Source organism: Ambystoma mexicanum, chromosome 12 (genome assembly GCF_040938575.1).
Source record: "Ambystoma mexicanum isolate Mex_15411 chromosome 12, UKY_AmexF1_1, whole genome shotgun sequence".
NCBI lineage: Eukaryota > Metazoa > Chordata > Amphibia > Caudata > Ambystomatidae > Ambystoma > Ambystoma mexicanum.
Window position 1 is genome coordinate 529,398,346 of NC_090936.1, and position 20,067 is coordinate 529,418,412.

The following is a 20,067-nucleotide window of genomic DNA, read 5'->3' on the forward strand; positions in this document are numbered from 1 at the left end:
AGAAACTCGGACCAAGTGCCTCCAGTAGTGGGTTCGCCCCTTGCCCTTATGTGATGTTAACTTTGGTTGACATTTGCGTAGATGGGACCACTGAGCAGGACACGGGGCATCCATTTTTGTACCCCCTTTCGACTCCATCTTGGTGACCAGGCCTCACTGCGATAGTACAGCGCACAGAGCACATGGCCCCACCCTCGTTCCCACTCTGACTGGAAAACTCTGGAGGTATTTACAACAGCTAATAAATGTAACACATCACTCTTCCTCTGAGATCACCGTCCTGCATGTGAACCAGCCTGAACTAAGTACATAGCTCATTCATCTCCACAAACGTGTCCTTGCCCACGCACCCTCGCCAGTGGAAACTTACTGCCATTCTGACCCTGTGTCCCTGCAAGGTATTCTCTTCATGTGCCAGACCACTGATGCCCGCCTAGCAGATCTCCAACTAACATTAGACCCCGACCACAGTATATTGTTGCCTATCAATAACAAATGACACATACCGGAGATTCTTGTGAGCACAGACCCACACTTCAACCAGTGTATTATAGTGGTCAAGACCCTTAACCTAAGGCCTGTATAATCCAATGTTAATTGATAGAATAGATATATGTGTGACTTTTATAGAGACATAACCTACTGAAAGACTTTGAACAAGTGTTATTTAGTGCATGCATTATTGAGAATATATTCTGTTAGCTTAGATAGTGACCACCCCGCTTCACAGCGACCTGACCTTCACCCATTTGGAGCACAGATGTCTGACGTCCATCCTTGAATGGAGACACACTTCATTCATTTAAAAAATCGAAACAACCGTTGTTGAAATATATGTGGTGTTTTATTTTGTCTTATTTTGATGGCACAAAAATACAAGGCTTTACACATTGTACAGGTCAGGTTGCAGCACAGCAAGGGAAAATCCCTTGTACTGATCGCTGTCACTCGGGAAAGTTTCTCTTATGGCACGAACGGCACAGGCGGGTATTACTCTTCGAACGCGGTGTCCAAGCCTCCCGTGAAGCCACCATGTAAAGGAACGATAGGCCACCAGCCGGTACCACCTGTGAAAAAGAATGATACAAAATGTTTTTAAATGAACAAGATAAGTTTATTAAACGTTTGTTGTTAATGACAATTCTTGTAACTAATGGCATTCTGCTTGGACAAATGCTATCTAGAGACTGCACACTATTGAACGACTTTCATGCGTTAACATGATATGTATATGTAATTTTGGATATAGTAGAAGACCATGAAATAGGAGTGGCATCACAAGCAGAGTATACGTACTCGTTACTCGGATTACGAGGAGGAACAGTTGCGCGAAGTTTGTGCATAAGGACCATCATTATCCTCAACACTCGGTGATGCATTGCGGTCGTGGCTCGCCTTCCGAGATGTAGGCCACGCATCCCGAGTTTTCACAGCAGCAGCAGTTCTCCTCCTCGGTTGGCATTAGCTTGCACTGATTGCAGGTGCACCAGGTGGAAACACCGTCCATGCGACTAGGTCCAGTGTCTTAATCCGTTGATTCGTCCTGCCAACTGCCGTCCGAAGCCCCATCGTTTTCGCGTGTTTCCCTTTCCAGTAGTTCCTCCTCGGTATACTCGGGCTCGTACATGTAGGGCATTATTTTAGCCATTGTGTGGTAAACAAACTAAAATAATTTATAGCGATGGTACAGGTGTTCACACGGGCTACAAGCGGCAAAGGTAGCTGACCAGAGCACAGAAACGAGTCACAGAATACTCAAAGTAACACAGAGAGAGGAATGGAATCAAAAATCTGCTGCTGTGTGTTGTAAAACTGTCTGTTTATACTTATTGAGTAAAGAGGCTTCCTGCCGTTTCCATGGTGACGCGTCATTAGCTCAAGCGCAGCGATTGTTGACACGAGACGTGCTTTGGCGTTGTGAAATGGGCGGTACGAGTCTGCTGATGACAGGCTCGGGGCCGGGGGATATGATTTAGTGCCGCAAAAGCAGGTCAGCCAGGGTGATGGGGCAAGTGATCGGATTATCACAAAATGGCAGCGCCCTGGTGCCTGTTTTCGCCTGCGTTTAATGGACGAAAACCCGGGTAAGGTCCAAAGGAAATTTTTCTAAAATCGTGCGACTTAGGCTTATAAACACATGGCCAACCCGTAGGGACAATAACATTTTTTGACCAAACCATTCCTTTAACCTGTCATATCAAGCCTTCAGACTGAGAGCTGCTAAAATTCCTGCATGAAACTCGAGCCTTAGCTGGTTGCTCGTTGGAATCTTTGATGGCTTGTAGGTAACAATACAAATCTTTGAACTTTAGAAATAGGATCAAGGTTCCATATATGATTCATCTCTGTCCACTGTGCTTTCCTTCTGCTTCCAAACTCCATTTTGAAAGATTGTACATGCATTTTATAGTACTCTTAAAGCCAGACACAGTATATAATAATAATGCTAGACTCTGGGACCAGAAATAGCCATGCCCCACAGCATGGAGTGTTTTTAACACATGTGAGGGAATATCCCACCTGTTCGGACCTGATCCGTTCCTGGAAGCATGTAATTTAAGGACACAGTCATGTCTCTGGCACATCCAGTTTACCATTGAAAAGCCTGCATCTGTAGCTTCAGAATGGAGCTAAACCTGTTATGTTATTGATCTTAATGTAGCTTGCTCGCTCTTGAAACACAGCTAAATGGCACACTCTAGCTTGTCAAACCCATTTATGTCTATCTACTGACATTAATAAACTCTTCTATGTTGTTGAGGGCTAGCTTTCAGCCTCAGAATGAGAGAAATGCACACCACATTGTTAATTCGTTCAGAAACAGGTACTTTGCCCAATATAATCCATGTGCATCAATGTGATGTGATTCAGGGAGTGAAGAACTGCTTTGCTAATAGCAGCACAATCAGGAGAATTTAGGATAAGCTTGCGCTCAAGGTTCCAATGCCTGATAAGACACCAGACACATTTTCTCTGGGCTTGCCTACGGTAAATACAATTTAAAAAAGGGAAAGGATCATAGAAAAAGGTGTAAATATTGCAAGCACCAGACTAACATATAATATAATATAATATAATATTTGATGTAAAATGTAAGTAAATGATATGATAGGTTATTTATAAGGCGCTTAATACTCAGAGGTTTCTAAGCGCGGACCCGGGATCGAACCAGTAGTGCTCCGTGTCATCTTGCTTCCACGGAGAGCACGTTGCCCCTGAGCTATCCCCCTGAGGTAATTCACTGAAGCACTGTTACCTGTCACCCTTGCTAGTTTTTGATTAAACATATTGAGTTCAATTCAGCAAAAACAGCTCATGGAACACTGATCCCAACCCCACTTGAAATCATAGGTATGCTTTCAAAATAATTGTGCAATACTTTCTTGATTTCCTAGCCATTGCCATATGCCTAAAAGACATGTCAGAGTCTTTTGTCACCAATTTTCCCTCAGTAAAACTATCGTGTGGTTACTCAAACTCTGTATGAAATGCTTTATGGCACTTGGTAGCAAAACTACCCGTCATTCAGAAAAGCTTAAATTAAACAAATGGGGTAATGATGAGGAAATGATCAGAGTCTTGAGAAGCATGGCGACAGCACTAGCACCTGTGCTGTGCTGTCACCAGGTGGTGGAGGTGCAAATTGCCTAGGTCCTTACACTTTAAAGGATGCCTCGTGTCAGGACAAAATAAGCGCAGAAAACAAGGATGGGAGAATGTTTAATTTCCAACTGAGCTGCCGGATACGCGATGAACAGGAAGAATGCTATTAAGGTTGCCAAAATAGAATGGGGTGAGATAAGTGCTAGAAGTGCTGGGAAGGGCTCAAAGATTCTGCAATGTGATGAAGTTGAAAGTGGCTTGGTGAAAGGGGGTGGAAATTATGAGGGGTGGTGAAAGGTGATATCACAGTATAGGAGGGAAACATGTACAAATCCATTGGTGCTACAGGGAAAAGGGCTGGATTATTGAGAAGGGTTTATAAGGAGCTGTGAGAGACAAGGAGGGGATTTTTAACCTTTACAAGATCTGGGCTTGTTTGGTTTTTGACAAGAGACTGGGACTAACAAGATCTGGAGTTGACAAAGTAAAAGCTAAGAAAAAGAGGCCAATAATCTAAGAAAAGAGAAGTAGAAATTTTACTTCAGCTGGCTACATGGGATGATTTTTGGAGGGAGTGAGCGAAGAACTTTTCGGCCTTCTCTCGTTGCATCGAGTGGGAAAACCTGGGACTGGCCTTTTCTGGCCAGATCGAAAGACTGGGGCCTTGGGCTGACAGCCAAGCACAAGTCATCTCTGGAAGCAGAGAGACAGAGCAGCGCAGGGTGTTTTGAGAAGGAAGTGTCCTGACAGCCGGACCGAGATCCTTCTTACCTATGAGGAGGAGCGGTCGAGCCAAGATCAAGCTGAAGGCATCCCAGTGGGGCTGGGATCACCAGAGTGACAGAAAAAGGGGGGTGAGTATAAATAGGGTGGAAATTAACCCAGACCCTTTGGCAGGGTAATTTGGCCCTGTGTAAAACTGACACAGAAGGCATATCTTCCTCTGTCTCTGAGGTACAGATGGACTGATGAAGTAGCCTGATCCTAAATGTAGTAGTGGAGGCTTGTTCTGCTATATGTAAGGGTTTATAGTCTCCTAATGTCATCACTAAGGTAATATTAGACAGCAATGGGGATGTGACTAAGGGTGACATTGCTCCAATTCGTGTTGCACCCATCACTAAGGAATGTCAGTTAGGGTTTCTCAGAACAAACAGAACATTGCATGTGTTTTGAAATGTGTTTCGTTTTCTCATATTCACCAATGCAAATTGTTGACACATTTTATTTTCTTAGCCAATGTAAATGGAAGTGTTTGTTGTCATGCTAACAGGTCTGAATATTTTTATATAAAGTGCATAATTGTGAGCATGTGTGGTTGTTTTTATTGTGTAGCCTGTTCAATTAGTGGTTTCCAGTATTACGAGAACATTGTGTGTGTCTGGCACAATACTAAGCCTGCCGATGTTTAGCCAAAGATCTGCGCTATATAAAAACTGTGGCAGTTTTCTCCCCTACAGTACCAGTAGGTTATGGACCTTGGGGTTTCAAGGAGCCTAAGGGCACAGATGGCATCAAGCCAAGGATACATCTACAGGTGCAAATTAAGCTTGGAATGGGCATGGGCCTAGATCACGGATGGACCTCAGAGAGGGGACGGCGCCCACATTGTTGATGCGGTGGAGTAGGCATGGGCATCATTGGGTAGGTTGGGTATTGGCAATTGGCAAGTGGTGGGTCTGTCCTGGCGAGCATGTATGTCCCTGGGTGAGAAGTGTGACAGGGCTAAAAGATGTTTGCGAAGGGGATTTAGGGCTATGGGGGGGAAATGAAAAAATGCCCCATGTGAGGACTAAACCCCTATATTATAATTGGATTGGATAGTTATGATGTAATTATTAGTTGATTACAAGACACTTCTTACCTGAAAAGTATGTGTCTATTGTTATTACAATGAAAATCTTAACGATGTCCACCATCATGTGTTGCGTGAATGCGCTGCAACTATTTACTGTGATTGTGTTGGGCTTCTTGACATCATAAAGTCTCAAAATCAAAAAAGATCACTTGTTATCAAAAATTAATGAGGTTTCATGAATAAAATTTTGACTGCAGTTTTGATACACTGTCTATGACATATGTCTACAGATCTCTGGGAAGGTCACTGGTAACATATAGTCATCTGCTAGCCATGGAGTCTGGCCCCACCCGAAGCCCTGGATATCTAGGCCAGGCAAAACAAATGCTGTTAGCATTTCAATTATGCCTCTTTTTCTATCATTTCATTCCCACATGCCCTCCCCAGCTTCAGAAATTGTATATTGCTAGTTTGGAAGTTAACTTAGTATATTAGAAGTCCTAGATATTGTTAAATATTATAAACATGTGCTTTTTGTATAGCACAATTGCATTGCTTTGATTGTCAAGTTTCATGTTTATTCTTAGGCAATATTGAATGTAACGGTGGACATTAATGCCACGTTGCCTGTGTTAACAAGAAGGTAATATTGATGGCCCCCGTGGCAAAAGGAGGGCAAATAATGCTCTCAAATGTACTGAATGAAAATACACTTCGGAGTGACTGTTCTAGAAGTACATTTTCTGCACAAAGTTGGAATGGGAAAAATGGAAAAGTGTCTTAAGAAAGAGAGCCCCCTTTCCACTTTTATGGTGGCACGAATGGGGGCTGATAATTCAAAATACAATCAGGTTAGCGAGGCAAGAGAACACACATGAAGTGTGTTGCGGAAGGTCATGGGTGTAGGACTGGAGGAAGATGAGCAAGTGGTGGTGGGGAGTGAGGACAGGAAAAAAAGAAACAGAGCCAAGCTGAGGCAGATTATGCAGCCACACTTCATCTGATATTTAGGAACCATAGAATGAAGGCCAGGCAATGTCCAGTAGAGAAAGCATGAGTTCTGCTCCTCAACAGAACCAGGCCCATATATTAGGTATGTTCATGTTACTTGATATGCTACAGAACTAAAATACTCTGACATGTGTCTTACTCAAACTCTTCTTTAAACATGAAGCCTTATTTTGTTCTTGTTTTGTATTTCTGGATTTTTGAGGCAGCCTGTAGAAGAAACCATCTGCCAGGGAAAACCACCCATTCATCTTGAAGTGCAAACATTTCGGAAGAAAAGGCTGTTGCAAAGATTTCCTGCCATGACTAAGGTATTAACCTAGTTTGAAAATGGTGCACCTTTTCCATGGCAGTGTCTCTTTCAGAGCACGTGCAATACGGAAAGACAGATGCCTCACTTGTACAACACCACATGATATGCTTTTCCCCATTCATCATGCACCTTCTGCCAGAAAACCTTCCTTGCTTAATGTCTCTGACACATGAGTAAATACAGTTATATGGTGCATCTGACCATACTTATGAAAAAATGCCTGGTAAATGTTATATTCATCCAAGGATTGTATGCATCATGCCCTGATTAAACATCAAAGTGGTATGCGAAAATGCTAGATCCCTGGACCGAACCCAATAAATATTGTTTGGCATCGAATTTTCTAGCAGCATATGCAACAATAACCAGACATTACCTATTAAAGTACAGCAAATAGAAGGACATGTATGAAATGTGGAGACAAACGAAGGTAACACAGTTAACAGCCAAATATGTGGCTGCTAACTGGGCTGGATGAAGCACAGATAGATTCTCCAATATGCATACAATTATTGCTGCAGTTTTTAGAATCAGGGTATGTATATGATTTATCAATCAGACTGCTACTGTCCGTGTCATCATTCATTCATGTTTCTTCATTCCCAGTCACACTTTTCCTGTGCAGGAGATATGAACCAGGAAGACCTCAAGGAATTCCTTCTAATTGGTCTTTCGAAGCACCCAAGTCTTGAGCCAACCCTTTCCTTCAACTTCATACTCATATATATGTTGGCCTTAGTGGGCAATGTCCTCATCGCCATCATCATCATCAGCGCACACCACCACCTTCACACACCAATGTATTTCTTCCCAATCAACCTGTCAGTCCTGGATATCTGCTGTACAACCGTTGCCATACCAAAAATGCTGGACATCCTTATCATGAACAGACTGGCCATCTCCTACAACGGGTGCGTCGCTCAACTCTATCTGTTTACTTCAGCCCTCAGCACTGAGCTTGTTCTTCTGACAGTAATGGCATATGACCGCTATGTTGCAATCTGCTTCCCATTGCGGTACTCAGTCATCATGAACAGGGTGGCGTGCGCAGTTCTGGCGGGTGCTGCCTGGGTGGTGGGGTGTGTAAATTCCTTGACACACACTAGTCTCATATTAAAACTGTCTTTCTGTAGAGACAATAGTTGATCACTTCTTTTGTGAGATCCTCCCAGTGCTCAAGCTTGCCAGCTCAAACACTTTTGTGAATGATGTGGTGATTGTGGCATCAGATGTCCTACTGGGAATGATCTGTTTTCTTTTGACTGCTGTATCTTACACCTACATCATATCCACCATTCTAAAAATCCGATCTGCAGATGAGAAGAAAAAGGCTTTTGTCGGGGCGAAATTCTCCCGGGGCCGGCTGGGCCGTCCGCGGACCTCCGGGCAGGGAGGCCCCAACTCCTCCCGTATATCCCAAAAGATAGAGTATGAGACACACGCAAGAAGCAAGGTGATTCTGCTGTTTATTAAACAAAACGGCAGGGATGGCCAAGGATCGTACGCGTCCGTCCTGACACTCTCTCAACATCGTGGGGCTTGCATGCCCTTTTTACCTTAGCGTGACACGCTACTTGCGTCACCTTAGCAAAATTAACAAAAAACCTATCGCCACTCTGGATTGGTTCCCCGAGTGGTAGGGTTAGTATAGCATACGTATAGAAGACTTGGTTATTGGTCAAGGGTCAGTCTGGTGGTATACTTGGGTTGTCCCTTCAGTTTGATACATAAAAAGTGTTACATGAAGACCCCTGAGGATTGGTCAATGTGAATGGCGTCAGTGATAAGGGTCCCATGTTCTGATTGGTTCACCCGCGAGCCCCCCAGTCTGGGACCATCGCTGTTCCCAGCTTGCGGTGCACCTGTCACTTGCAACAATGTTTCACTATGGGTGTGTGCAGACAATGTGAGGACTTATTCATGAGCAGGAAGGCCGACTACTCCCACCATCGCAGATGTCTGTTGAGTCGCTTAATTGTATCTGCCTGTGTCTTGAGACGGGGGACCCAGACGCCTTCTTCCTCCTGGGCTTGGCACCCTATCAAGTTCGGCTCGGTCACGTGAGGTAGGGACCGTGGTTGAGGCAGAATTCTGCACAATTAATATTATATTTTTCACTGTGTGCCGGGTTTATCTTGCAGGTGCGACCTTGGCAGGTCGGAGATTTTGCGCGGAACATTGCTGAAGGCTCCCGCAGCCAGTGTTCAGTGAGAGAAATGAACTTGGCTGTAATTTTCCTGAAACATGGCTTTACACTGTGCATTTAGACCATGTTAATTCATATAGGCATTTGCAAGCCTTTAAATAGGGATTTTTGTGTTTGTAGATTCTGATATTGCAGCATTGATTGTAATGTAGCATGGAAGTTGCACTGTTGGTGAAGTGGGTGTGTTTCAGCATATTTGTCACCCATGGGTGCGCTGGGGCCTGGTTCAAATGATAAGTGCGCTCCTTGTTCTTCCTGCTGTTCTTCTGTATATGCGCCTGGGGTGAGGGGGCATGGGTTTGATCTCGATTTTCCCTCTTCAGTCCCCCCTCTGGTCGACTTTGTCGACCACACCACCAAGCAACATTCACCTCCTTCCGGTCTGCATATCTTTGTCAATTCCTTGAAGTGTCCATAATTTTTGCATTGTTGTTGATGAACAGTACATATAGGAGTGTTCTCCTTCTGTGTTCTACCACACTCACTTCCCTTCGTACTTCCTCTGATCACAGGGAGTGGCCACCTTTATTACTGCTGGAACCATGTTGCACACCGCTATCTTAGTCCGGCTCTTCCTTTCACCATATCTCTTATTTGCATTCCGATAACTTCTTCTGTTGTTCTCTTGCAATGTATCTCTATCTTGCACAATGATGCTGTGCTTGGTACTAGTCCTTCCGTTATCACCTTCAATTAACGAGGCAGTCATGATGCCCTCCATTACCATTCAAGCACTAGCTAGTTCTTTGCTTTCTCTTTTTAGATGCAGTTTTGCTGATCATTCTTTAGTATGCTGGTACTTCACCCAATTATTCTTCTGTCTCGCTCGAGAAGTAATTCCCCCCTCTTTTTACTCCTCTGTCTGTTTCTCTTCTTCCGTTGTTTTCCATCTTGGTGAATGTGTCACTCTTCACATATTCCTTGGTCATCACCAACAAGGGCATGCTGATGCGCACCAATGAACACTCTCCTCCCCAATTCAGTGGTAGTTTCTCTTGATCTTTGGATGCATGTGCTCAATAGTAGTCCATAAGCCGTGATGTTCCTGCTCTCATCTCGCAACTTTTCTCAACCTTCTCTCATCCAGAATGATTGTCCACTTCTTGTCACTGTTGTGCTGGTAACATAACGTTGGTACCTTAACAGTATACGTCCTTCTTCATTCTCCACCCAAGTGACCATCTTTGCTCTTTTCTCTCACTCCGTTAGGCACTTATCATATTTTTGTCTTTTATTTTATTTTTTCTTCTCTTTTTGTTTTTCTTTCTTCTTTTATTATTTATTTATTTATTTATTTTTCTCTTGCAGCTTGCTCACTTGTGCATTTGCTCGTTGTTTCTTCTCTCTCTGGTCACTTTCCACATACAGTTGTTCTCCAACTAGCTGCTTTATGTGATCATCTTCCATAAGGGATTACCCCCCTTTTTTTTTTTTTCAATCTCAATGTTGCTGTCTTCCCTTGCAATCTTCTTCGCACCTTGTCATACATGGGCGTCGTGCTCTGCTGTAGTAATTTCTGTTGTAATCAATTCTCTTCCGGCATATGTTAAAGAACAGTCAGGACAGCTCTCTCCAGCGGTGTCCCTACCAATTTTGTACATGTGTGCATGTTGTTGGTCACTTCTGATATGTGTGTTATGTGTATGTTTTACTCCCTTTGTGTCTGCCCTTAACTCTCCTTACTTTAGCAGCAGCTTTTCCTCACCCACTGACGCCGTAACTCTTCCTGCTTAGGTTAGGGAATGTTAGCAGGGGATACAGCGGTAATGCTCACTATTACAAATAATTTTCAAATTACCACCCCCATTATTTCGTTCATCATTAATAGTCCCATCGTGAAGGTAAAAGTCCTTATTTGCTTGCCCATAACCACTTACGCTGCAGGGTCCTTGCAGCTGATGAGATGATAAAGTTGCCTGCCTGAAAATCGCAAGAAAGGCTTTAATAGTTAGTACTTGTTAGTAACCTAAAGCTCCGCAAACTAAATAATCACTAAGGGCAAAAATCAAACCTCCCCCTGGACATTTCGTGTTTTCAAAATTTCTCAATATGGGGAGGGAAAATCTTGGGCTGTTTATTCAATGGAAGCAAGGAAATATACTTCAGGGAAACATGCTCTAAGGGGTCTGAGGTTCTTGATAGGGTGGGCAATTGAGTGGGGAATGCTTCACGATGTTTTAATCAGTAGGCCTCACAATTTCTAATGGAAGATAACATTAAGGAAATTTCCTACACATTTCTAACAGCATACATACGCAACAACCTGCATGTGTCGGGAAAAGAGAAGAAACAAAACAGTGTTACAGCTGTAGGTGCACAAAATGTAATATGATCCTCAATTAAACTTTGGGAATGCGTGTGTCAGTCCCTATTCTAGTTGCTAGTGTGCTTTGGACCATAGGATGGCCATGTTTCCCTAACTCGGGAGTGTTCGTGCTATTTTGCAGTTCATGAAAATCTTGCGTTGGCCCTGTTGATCGTTGCTCCCTCGTTGCCACGGTGGCCACCGCTTTGTAGGGCTTGACACCTCACACATCTAACAAAGTCTGTCAGGAGGGGAAAATGTCCCACTGTAGTCCATAACCATTGGGTGTTGGTTGTCTGTTGTCTTCAGGCCTGCCCTGGGTCCTTTATATCTGGCGAGAAATGAAATGGAAGCGCTTGAGACCTGAGAATTTACATATTCTTCAATTTCTTGACCTAACCTGTCTTCACTACTCTCACACTATTCAATGTCCTAGTGGGAGGAGCCAATGGTACACCTATGCACCATCCTGTCACCACCTGGTGGCGTTCAATGGCGGTCTGACTGTAAATTGTTACACAATTCGAAATGTACCCAGAAAATGGGTAGGCACTTAATTTATGTGAAGATACTCATTACACACTTGGATCATATATATGCAATTTAGGTGCTAGTGTACAAATGGGCCTTTGGAGCTTTATATCTACTGTGCTTTTGTTGTAAGCTATTTATAGTGCGTGCCTTTGTCCCGTGGGGCATCAGGCACTGACAAGCTAAATAGGGAAACATCAGGGTGGTAAGTTTGTCATATAGGGTGGCTGTGTTTCTAAATTAAGTGCACCATGTTACTTAGTTAAGATAATCGCAGGGTTTTTAAATCTTTTTTTTTTTCTATGGCTCCTCTCTCACTTCTCAGGGCGTGCCTCGCAGTGAACTGCAGGCACTTTAAGCTGGTACTAATGAAATTCGCTACCAATTATTCGCTACCTGTCTCTCCCCCCTCTTTGTATTTATTTATTTATTTATTTATTTACTTATTTATTTATTTACTAATTTCCTCTTTTCTTTCAAACCCAACCCTCACAATTTACTCCCATTCTCTCTATCCCACCCCATGTCCACTTTTTAAACCCTACCTACTCTGTTAATTACTCATTTAGTCTAGTATTTTATTACTCCACTACTTTAATTACTGTTACATTTAAACAATATATTTCTCCCCCATTATCTGCTCTCAAATGTTAATACAACCATCATTCTCCAGTTCGTGCAGCAATGACCTCTTTCCCTATGTGTGTTGGCAAATGCATTTGTGCCAGTGCTATTTTCAAAAGCGGTAGTGGCATTACCACTTGCACTGTCATTTTGTCGCCAAATTAATTCTGTTGGGAACATGGATCATCCACCCCGTACCCCTATTTCTCTCCTCCTGTGGTGAACTGTCAATGAAATGTAGGCCTCCCCCCTCAAGTGCACCTTCTTCCACCTTGTGTGTCTCATTTAATTGTTCTGTGTTAATCGTGTATTCATGAGCCCAGTCTCCTCACTGAAAGATGTGTGCTCAAAATGTAGCTAAATGTACTCTCTTGTGATGCGCTATCATTATGCACCCCCCTCTGTACCGTGCACCCCCATTATGCTTAAACAATCTTCCTTACTTTCAACATGTGTATGTCTGGTGTTTAACAAGTTATGGATTTCTCTGTTAATAAGGTGGACATATCCACATCGCTCATGATGTCACAAATGTCTCTTCCCTAATGCATGGCCTAGTCGCCCCACTGTCACCCAGAAAAGAAAATGTTTTGATACCTATCACCACCCCTATTCAATTGTCCTCTGCATTATTGAGTGTGCATGAGTGTGTGTGTCGGCGCGCGTCTCGCCCGCTCTGTTGGGGAGGTGGAGCATGAGTGTGCGTGGCAGAGTGAGTCAAATCAAGTTTGTCTTGGGCTGTCCTATTAGCGGTATAATGTCAATCTATGTCCTTTGAAAGGTTTGTTCCCCATCAGGAAGACCCCACCCAGTCATGTAACCGGTACCATTGCTATTATGTCAGTGTTCTGTATGGGTGCTGGCTGCTGTGCAGTGCCCCTGTGTTGTGATTCTAGTCAGTCCTGGGGTAGTGGTGCTGTCATTTGTTGTGTCTGTACATGTGGTGGTGACAGTACCTGCGTTGGTGCTTGTGGTGTCTGCTGAAATGATCCCATCCTGCCCCATGTATCCTCCCCACATGGGCGGTGCATATTGTGGTGATTGTTGACACTGCTATTGTGATTCTTGTGCGTGTGTGTTGAGGCTGTTTTTAACTGTCCCTCCCATTGCATACTTTAATAATTTATTTTGTGCCTACTTGTCCTCATCTGCCTTTCTCTGCCCCTGTGTCATCAAATATTACACTCCCGGAGGTTCAGAAGGGTGAGTCCCCTCTTCCCTCTGCTCGCGCTGGTTCAGCATCAGCTGACCCCTCGCATCTTCCCTTTCCTTCGTGCACACAGTTCAACTGTAGCCATATGCTTTTAAAGCTATTCCCGTGTAAGTGCTGTGTATGTGTGTCCTTAGCAATTGCTGCACGCTTCTGGAGAAGCCGCCTATGAGCAGCCATGGTCTTTTTTACTTACTTATTTCAGCATGGAAGCTGTGTGCTACACAACAGGTGAAGGGGAGTCATTTCTGTATTGTGTGATACATTTTACCTCTATTCAATTCGAAAATTTCGATAGTCCGCTGTTCAGGGAGCAAAAGTTAGAAGATAGTTGAACATTTTTCAACTTCTGTGAGCCTTCTTGGCTCCGCACCTTAGCCAGTGCACTCCACGTGCAGCCCATCTTCACCAAACCATTGCCTTCTCCTGCACACCCCCACAATCTTGCGCATGTGTCTTCCACACACCGCCTCTGGGTCACCTATTCTCCAAATCCAAAACCACACCACTATCTCCTCACCATCAAAATTCTGTGTCCTATGCATCAATCTGAAGGTGACATCACCAAACTAAAAACACAGTACAAATGAACAGACAAATGTGCATACACAGAACAATAACTCATTTCTCCCAACCCCACAAAAATCCCAAAATAAAACCCCACAATCCCCACAGCTGTCTTCTTGTCTCAACTGGAACAAGGTAAACCACAATAAAACTCTTATAATTGGACTGCACACGCTGCGTCGCCTCACGTGTGATACGCTCCTCACCAGGGGACAACCAGCCAACTATCATCCACTCACTGAACTAAAACGCTCAATTAGCAGGGAACCTCATCTACTCATTGATCTATAACGTCAATTCATAGGAAATCCAGACCCCGTACATGAAATCACCATCCAGACCAATCAGCGCGGCACTCCTGTTCTATATGTAGGGAGTCACTACCCCACCCAATAGGCTCAAAAACACAAGAAGGGACCACTGCCACCGCCCCAGTCCCAACTACAATTCACGTGCCGATCACCACCAATGCGCTGAATTTTGCGACAATGTACAATCACCCACCACCCAATTTACAATCCCTCCCCCAGTTTCTACCCAAACAAAAGAACTTAACATTTCTGCAACATACTGATCAACAATGCATCATAATACTTTAAACATTTCCCCCCCTCAAAGCCCATGTTGCTGGTTGACTTACATTTTCCTATGCTGCACTGGCAGTTGCTCCGCTGCTGGACACCCCCTCAAGGCGCTTCACCGGACCCCTTCTCCTGCAGGGCTCTCACCTGCCCTTAAGCGGGGTATTTCCAAGTGGCCCCGAAGCCTTTAGCCGGTTACGCGTTTTCCGGTGGTCTTCAGGTGCAGGCGAGGGTCCCACAGCTTCCTTGAGTCGGCGGCAGGGAGTTCAGTTCAACGCAGGGCTTGCGCAGGCAGTGCTCATTCACCCATGTTACAATGAGCAATGAGCCTCACAGAGGGCACCAACTTGTTGGGGAGAAACTGGACCCCCACCAGGGCAGTGGGGGCCAGCAGCCATACCCTTACCTTCTATGGGAGACCCCAACACCTCCCATATGGCCCCCAGAAATGCAACAGAGTCCCAAGCAGGCAGCAGCATGTTCCAAACTGCGTTTATTTCTGGGCAGCAAAAGAAAAAAAAACACGCAGAGCATCGTGCACATCGAGAGTTCAGGCGCCGTCTCCCCGGGGCTGGCTTGCAAGCCAGCTTTGTAATCACACTGCAGGCTGACCTCACAGAATTGGATCAGCTCCCAGAAACCTATCTCCTCCTGCTATTGGCTGCTAAGTGGTAGGTTACCTATGTAGCCCTTATAGAGAGACTGACAATTGGATATTAACCTTTTGCTTCAGTGGGTTGATTTAGCTGTGCCAGCCCCCCTTACCTAATTCTAACTTGTTGTAATATGACCTTGTTCCCATAACTTTTTAGCTGAACAAGCAGTTCGCACCTGGGCTCTGGGCGCTGGGCTGCGCCATTCTTGTTACAATTTATGTTTCAAATGTTGTGCGAGTCCTTGAGAAAATGTCTTTCTTTCCCGGAAAGAAAAAAAAGCACACTGGGTTGCCGTGATTTATTCGCATTTGTGCATAATTAAAAAATGTCTGTCTGCAGAAAGCAATCTTATCTTGAATGTGCGGCCTTGGCGTCGGCTTGCGGTATGCAAGTTTGCAACGTTGTGCCCTTGACTGTCTGCTTTCGCTGGGCTCATTCTGCAGGGTCAGCAACCGAACCCTTGCTCATTCAATGTTCATGAAAGCTTTTGCTTGCGGCCTACTTGGGCCTGGTGCATAGGAGAAACCATTTAATGTAGGGCGCTGTAGGTTATGGTGTCGTGTTGTTCTATCTTCAGTGTCGTGTCTTCGTTATATTCCTCATTACGGTACATGGTTTTAGAAGAAGCGTGAGCAAGCCTTTTTAGATAAGTTCATTATGCGTCTTGCGTTTCTGCATCTGAAAAGCCTATGTTAAAAATAATAAAGATGCACGTCCGTGAGTATGTCCGTCGCCTACGTCATAGCACTTGAGCATGTTCTTCGTGTGAATTGATGTGGGAGTGTCCAGTGTGTATGTTGCACGACTGTGCAGACCGTTAGCTAGGTCGTCATGGCATCTCTAACAATGTGTTGATTTGGTGCTAGATGGTTTAGTCAAGTTCATCCATGCCGCAGGTGTCGGCATTTGCAGGGCAGGCTGGTGGGCATGCAGGTGGGCATGCGAGTGGGCACATTCGTATGTTCTTGTACCAGGGTATTTGGTCGTCTGGGAGATGGGCAAACTCCTCTCGCGGCGGGTGCCTGGGCAGTGATCCTCTAGGCCATGGTTGAGAGGGGATTGGTGGGAGCCTTTTGGTCGCTTTTCCCACTTCAGTCCCCCCTCTGGTCGACTTGTCGACCACAAACATATCCTTTTCCTTATCTCCTCTTACTCTCCATATTTTAGTCACTCCTCCCAAATGTCCATAGTGGTTGACATGGTCTTCAAATGACCAGTACATATATACACAGGTTCCTCCAGGTGTGCAATATACCCATTTCCCTATGTAGCTCCTCGGGTTTCTTGGGTTCTCGAGCTTCACAGATGGTGGGTCCAGGTGATTAGTGATGATCTGGTTGCGCAACCTCTCTCTCTCTTTTATTATGGTTCCTGCGTGTTGGCCGTCATCTGCTGGCATCAAGGGGTGCATACCGACCATTTCGATCATCTCATCTGTGGTGCGTGCCTTCCGGGCTTCCAAAACCTTATTAAGATAAGTGCAGCTCCAGCCAAAATAATGCATCCAACTATGATCTTCAGTCCGTCCGGCAGCCAAGATGGCATCCATGACCATAGCGTCGAAAACCAGCTTTCGTCCTTTTTTACACCTTTACTTTCGTCCATCATTTTGGAGTGCATCTGGGCCAATTGTGATACTGCTTCCGTGAGTGTACCATTGTCAGCATCGTTAGCAGGAATGAATGTACAGCATGATTGTCCTATCTTTGCGCAAACTCCTCCTTCCATTGCTGTGAGGAGGTCCAGTACATATCTGTTCTGTAGTGCAACCATTCTTACTGCTCGCAATTCCTCTTTTATTGCGTTGAATCCATTTACTGTAGAGTTAATTGTCATCACTAGTTCCCACCTAGTTATCTGGAGCCATTTTGCGTTTGCGTAGGCCTGCAGTCCAGGATGTATTATTGAGGAGAAGAACATAGCTGCTCTGCTGAATAGTCTGTGTTCCGGCGGAATTGAGGTGAGTGCTGTTTCCGACCTTCCCCACAGGTAATTTCCTGTCAGAGGTTCTCCTTGTCTTTTCCTTCTGTTGAGGACAGTGTTGTTGCCGTTGCGTCGGTTCTCTGGCCCTTTCCGAGGCTGTGCAGATCTCTTCTTCCTTTAGTTCCCTTCATCCATCTTGGGGAAATTCGCCATATTCACATGTTTCTGGGGCACCACTAGTGATGGTACATTAACGTGTACTATAGTGCATACACCATTCCACAAAGGGGGCAGTTTGTGGTACGCCTTGTCTCCACAGGCCCAGTAATGGTCCATTACTACTGCTGTTCCTGCTCCCCCCTCAGGTAGCTCTGTCACACTTGCACAGTTAGTGTTGTATCCTACATCTACGTCTCCTTTGTGCTGGTAGCATATCTTAGGTGCAATCATCGGCAGTATCGTTATTGGGTCATCATCCTTTTCTATCCATGTTAGCATGGGTACGTACTTGACCCAAGTCATCCAACATCTGTTGTTGTGCTCTGCAATAGTTGTAGTATCTTCTCTCGTTACCATGTTGCTGCCAACCACTCCTATGTCCCATTTGTCACCCAGGTACACCTTTCCTGTTATTATTATCAGTGGTCTTTCCCAACATCCTTGTTTACCAGCAGCTTCAGTGGCGTACCAATCACATGGTAGGTACTGTAATGTAACTTTCTTCGTTTCTCCTTTCTCAGGGCCGCTTGTTAGGTATCTAAATGCTTCGGCATGTAGGCTGGTCTTGTGGTAGCTCAAATAACTCTTAAGGAAGTTATTTTCGTACGGGTATGTGTCACGTGATTTCCATACCGGGTGTACCGTGTTCCCTTGAAATCTCCCTTTTGTTTGGAACAGTGCCAGGTATATTATACATTGTGCTGTTTTTTCATCTATTTCCGTGGCAACAAAAGTTCGGGATGCACTCATGGCGTATGGGATCAATGAGCAGATGTAGCAGCCTTCTTCTGTTGTTTGTTTACCTATTTTGGTCATGTGTTGGTACCACATGTTGTTAGAGACGTGCGCTGAATTTTGTATGTAGTTGTCAATATCTTTATTCTCTGAGTATTTGCTGCGTTTAACTCTATTACCCTTGTGTCTAATTTTGCTAGTACCACCTGACGTAACACCTGTTGCAGCCGGGGGTGGGGGTATATTAGATTTAGGAACAGCAAAAATATTGATAGCATAGTTGTACCGCCATACAGAGGCAGCCACAAACCCGGTGATCATCAAAATCCCTATCATCTTTATTACAGAGGCTAGTTTCACCGGCATTTTGCTCTTACCTTGCTGCGACGTGTGCCTCACATATGACTGTAGTCAGCATATTTTACGGTGGCGTCATATACACGTATGTACGCCTGCATTCAGTGGCAAGCTGGAGGCTGACAAGGTAGTGTTTGCCGTGTACGCTATAGTCTCTCCAGTTCTAAATCCTATTATATATAGTCTGAGGAACAAAAAAGTCATCAATGCCATTAAAAAATTATTTGGTCGACAAGCCCTTCCTCAAAGGGCGTAGGCCTGCGTAGATATTTATGTAAGTCACCCAACCAAGCAGGCTGGGCTATCAGGGGTTTATTTAGGTAAAATATTTGTAATTACTTTTCCACTTGTATTCTTTGTGATGGGTGCACTGGAAAGCTTGCTCCAGATGTAAACAATTGTGGTGGTCTGAAGAAGCCTCCGAATCCAGATTGAAAATGCAATGAATCCAAGTCAAGGTCAATCATCCTTTGATTCATTGGGACAACAATGCTATGACATCCATGTCAGGATCAAATACACCAGTGCTGCTCAAATTATTATTCTTTTTAAATGTCAGGCTTGCACTACACTTGAACGTCTATGGGGGCACATGTGAGGAATGTATTGGAATTAATCATCTCTGGAGGATAGCTCAGGGGCAACGTGCTCGCCTTGGAAGCAAGACGACACGGAGCAACACAGGTTAACCTATCATATCATATCAAGCCTTGAGACTGAGAGCTGCTAAAATTCCTGCATGAAACTCTAGCCTTAGCTGGTTGCTCATTGGAATCTTTGATGGCTTGTAGGTAGCAATACAAATCTTTGAACTTTAGAAATAGGTTCAAGGTTCCATATATGATTCATCTCTTTGTCCACTGTGCTTTCCTTCTGCTTCCAAACTCCATTTTGAAAGATTGTACATGCATTTTATAGTACTCTTAAAGCCAGACACAGTATATCATAATCATGCTAGTCTCTGGGACCAGAAATAGCCATGCCCCACAGCACGAAGTGCTTTTAACACATCTGAGGGAATATCCCACCTGTTCTGACCTGATCCGTTCCTGGAAGCATGTAATTTAAGGACACAGTCATGTCTCTGGCACATCCAGTTTGCCACTGAAAAGCCAGAATCTGCCAGCTTCAGAATGGAGCTAAACCTGTTAGGTTATGGATCTTAATGTAGCTCGCTCGCTCTTGAAACACAGCTAAATGGAGCACTCTAGTTTGTCACACACATTTATGTCTATCTACTGACAATAATAAACTCTTCTATGTTGTTGAGGGCTAGCTTTCAGCCTTAGAATGAAAGAAATGCACACCACATTGTTAATTCGTTCAGAAACAGGTACTTTGCCCAATATAATCCATGTGCATCAATGTGATGTGATTCAGGGAGGGAAGAACTGCTCTGCTAATAGCAGCACAATCAGGAGAATTTAGGAT

General features: G+C 44.4%; 1 pseudogene; it reads left to right on the plus strand.

Annotated features, from left to right (window-relative positions):
- The first annotated feature begins 7,352 nt into the window (after positions 1 to 7,352).
- LOC138514522 (olfactory receptor 13G1-like) lies at positions 7,353 to 18,892 on the plus strand (annotated as a pseudogene).
- Positions 18,893 to 20,067: the final 1,175 nt, after the last annotated feature.